Below are 4,289 nucleotides of genomic sequence, written 5' to 3' on the forward strand. Positions count from 1 at the left end.
CTGTTCACTCCCCAAGATTTCCGCACTGTCATTTCTTGACTGTGTTAGTGGCAAAACACCGCTCAGAGCTCCAGTCCTCAGAAAGCAAAGGTTTGGCTTGGCTTTGCTTTTAATGCACTTTCCCTTTCAAAGCAGTGAGAGACTCCTGTTCCCAATGTCTGGAAGGCTGAGCAAGAATCAGCAAGTCTGTCCTGGGGTAGGCAATGGTCATTGTGAGAGGGGAAAAAGGCTCTTTCCCCTCTCTTGTAGGATTTGATGAGGGCATGTTGGGGTAGGGCATGGGATTTGTTGGGCCTGGTATATGGATTTAAGAAGAGGCCAAAGTCTTGGGTGGGGCCGGATGCAGTTAGGAGGGGTCAGGCTTTACTGGCATCAGTTTGGCAGTGCCCCACTACAGCTCTGCCTTTTGGCAGGAGAGTATGAAAGAGATGTCCCCCCTCCCCAGGGGCTGGCAGCAGCCCTGGCCCCAAGGCTGCTTTGTCCCTATTGCAGACAGCAGCACAACATGGGCTCCCTTAGCGAGGCAGCCTGCCTGCAGTATCCACAGACCCTTCCAATTTGCCCCTCTTTCATCCCGTAGCAGTTTGTTCAGCTCATACGGAAGAAAGGAGCTCCAAATGCTTTCCGGGCCTAATAATATCCATCAAAGCATTTCCAGGGCTGAGGCGAGGATATACACTGCAGCACGCAGAGCAGGAAATGGGCTCGGGTTTTCCAAAGCTGCCTCTTCCAACCAGAGCAAACCACAAGATCACGGGAGGACAAGAGCGCTGCGCTTGTGGCTTTGTTTGCCCCAGAAGGAATTGATTTGATGAGAAAGGAAATTGGCTTTCTTTAATCTGTCCTTGTGCTAATTCCGCAGAGGAAGGCGTGAGCATTGGCAGTTCCTGAAACTGAACCACCCCTCAGTGCCAGCCGCTTCGTGCTATTTGCAGGGATGGTGGTGTTTCCCAGGCTGTGGCCCAAAGGAAGTGCCTGTGGACCGCTGCGAGCCATGCATGGGGGAGGTGGAGAGCCCTCACCTCCAGGGCCAGTGGCCCCACAGGGACAGTTGCCAGCACAGCTCCCAGCACAGCTCAGCCTCTGGGTGTCTTATGGGTCCCCTTACACATGTGCCTTTCTCAGGTCACAGGGATCCCACTACTGGCTTCACCAGGGCCAGGTTTTCCCCAGCAAAAGCTATGAGGAAGGAAACAGCTGTGCTGCTTCTCACCTCTGGGGAGCCTGACTGTGCACCTTCAAATGTGTTTTCCAAACTCTGAGCCCAGTAGGACAAGAAGGAGGATGTTCCTTATGCAGCAGCCGCTTGTGTGAGAATAGGTTAGCTTTGAACAGCTTTTTGCATTAAAAATATTATATGAGAAAATCACAAGAAATGTAAAAAATCCTCATCAATGGGGATTCTGGAATGGTTCCAGGCTGGTGTTTCAACTGAAAAAGGGGAAATGGAATTAATGAGTAGGAAGAACAGGAGCTGACTTAAGATGTCATCAGAGAAGAGCTAGAAATGGTGCAGTGTTGCTTTGTACAACAAAACCTAAAAATACAATAAATAAATTATACAAAACCTAAGCCAAGATTGTCCTGGATCCTTTTCAATGCCAAACAGCTCTCCAAAGGTGACTAGACATCATCACTGTTGTTTGCCCAGAAGGACACTGAGATGGAAACAGCAAAGGGATTTAGATGTGCCAAGCAGTGCTGGGTACCCCTTGCTGAACTTGTTTGAGGCATCACAGAGGCAGGATTGGGAGCTCTGAGGCTTGCTCTGCTCTGCTGCGCCATGCTTATTTAGTAACACGTCATTGCCCTTCGAAGGTCTTGTGCAGGGATTACAAAGCGTATTGTAAGGGTTTTCCTTAAGGGCTGCTGAAGTCCCTGCCCCTTCCTTTCCCTGAGATGCCTGTTAAGGGGTGCCGGGTCTCCAGCCAGGACTCTGCAGGCAGGAGCACATAGGGTGCAGGGCACATCATTTCTTCAGGCAGGGCTGGTCACACTTCCAGCTGGTCTCTGTGCCTGGCAGGCTCTGACTGCAGTGCCTGTCTGCTGCAGCAGCCTTGGGCTCCAGCAGAGACAATCTGCCTGTCCTCAGCACCCTCAGCAGGGCGTCTGCCTGGGTGATGAGTGTCAGAGCAATGGTCTGGAATCCTCAAAATCCTTCTGCCTGGGGAGAGGGATGTCCTGTCAGTAATACTGGTGTGGCTTTGCAGGTGGGCAGAAGGCACCACCACTCCTTCCTCACCTGCCCCACCACAGCACTCCCAAAGGGACAAGGTCTCCCACAGGGCATGAGGAAGTAGAAAGTGGAGCTGAGAGCCGTGGACAGGTCACAAAATCCCTTAGGAATAGGCACATTCACAAGTGGGCAAAGTGGATGGAAAGGAGAAAGGACAAGTCTGGCAGAAGCATCTCTGCTTTTTTGCAGACAAACATGGGCTCCAGAAAGGGTCCTGGGCTCATCTTCGGGTCCGGTCTCTGCTCTCAGGGGCTGCGCTCTGCCATATGACTTTAACATGTGTGATCTGCCCTCAGTGGCAGTGCAGAGCCTGCTGCCTCTCAGCTGGACGCGATCCAGAGGGTTCAGCTCCAGCACTGACGCAAGGAGAAAAATCTCCATGATGTAGCCAGTTTTTATGCTGGATGGATTTGAAGAAGCAGCTGACATTGGCTGAAGTACCCATTCTTTATGGCCTTTGAGTTAAATTTGCAACATGTCCAATGTAACACCCAGCAATGCAGGGAGAGGATTTATCCCAGTGGGATCTCCTGTGGATTGTGCAGCCTCCCATTAGCATGCTGAGCCCTGTGGTTTGTAGTTTGTGTTCATTTGTTTGTGCTAACATACTGTGTTATGTTAGTGATTAATATATATCATCATCTGCCACACCAAACCTCATGAAAACATCTGAGCTCCAGCACAAGTGATGTCAATCTGTTTGCTATGACAGGAGACAAGGTAGAACAACAAGGAATGTCTGGGCTATTTTACTGGCCTAATAGAAAAGGACAAAATGTCTTGCAAGGAAAAAAATCCTTACAGGATGGTCTACAGCAACTGCAACCAGGCAGCTTTGGGGGACACCACATCTCGTGACAGTGACTGAGCTCTGCAATGACCCCCCATGCAAGGACAGTGCTCATCTAACTGCAACCTCTTGTGGGATGGAGCCATCTGGGTCCCCCTGTATGGAAGTGAGCCCACACACAGACAACCTGTATGGCCACAGCAGCTCTGCTTGTGCACAGCACCTATGTGGGTCAGGCCTCAGCGACTGCACCCAAATGAGAACAAGGCTTCCTTTAGCCAAAATAAAGTCTGCACAGGATGCTGCAGTGGCACTGAGTGAATATAAACCTTCGGTGCAACAACCACAGCCTAGTTGTGGATAAATGCCTGACCTTCCCTCTAGCGACACGGCTGCAAGTGGATGGCTTGAAATCAGCTCTGGCTCCACAGAAAGGATCTAGCAAGAAGCAGTGAGGCAGCTGCTTTCCCTTTGGATGCAGATAGCAGCAGTGTCCTCCTGTGCTCTACAGGAATTCTCACCCCCTCTTCCCTCAATTTGTGCTGCAGTAATGAAATGCACTTCAACTAAGCCTTTTTTGGCACCTCGGTACTCCAGGGCATGGGGGGAATCCTTTCAAACTAAGAGTGCCTCATTCCCCTGTAGCTGCAGCCCCCATTTCCCTGCACCCAGGGAGCACAGGCAGTTGGGCAAGAGCTTCCCCATCCACGATGGGGCTGGGTGAAAGTGAGGAAAGGGCCAGGCAGGGAGGATAGGCAGTAATTCTCTCACACCTATTAGTGGCAGATGTGTGTGTCGTCCCCAGGCAGCAGAGTAGCATCCCCATACAGAGCTTTCTCACAGCATTAATGAACAATAATGAGGACAGGAGTGACAGAGAGTGACTGGTTTTAGAGGTAGCTCCTGATGCACTCAAAATCAGACATGCAGGGATTGCTCCTGGTGGATCTCCAAGCAATGACCCCAACTGTCAGGTCCCCTTCCCCAGGCCACCCCGGGAGCTCTCAAGGGAACTCTGCATTCTGGGGCTGGGCGAGGGTCCCAAAAACTTTATCGCCCCAAACTGTGGACCACACAGGGCAGCTGCACTGCAGGAGAGCATGGATATCTATCTCACTGGAGAAGCACGAGCAGTTGTCAGAGTGGGGGCCTGGGGGTGGGGAGGGGGGAGCAAAAGAAAAAAGAGGGGAAAGAGAGAAACTCCACCGGCTGTGTGCTGGGAGAGAGTGGCTGACAGTTTTATTTCTGAGAATTTCCCCGTAC

The sequence above is a fragment of the Corvus moneduloides genome, chromosome 18, assembly GCF_009650955.1.
Source record: "Corvus moneduloides isolate bCorMon1 chromosome 18, bCorMon1.pri, whole genome shotgun sequence".
NCBI classification, from domain to species: Eukaryota; Metazoa; Chordata; class Aves; order Passeriformes; family Corvidae; genus Corvus; species Corvus moneduloides.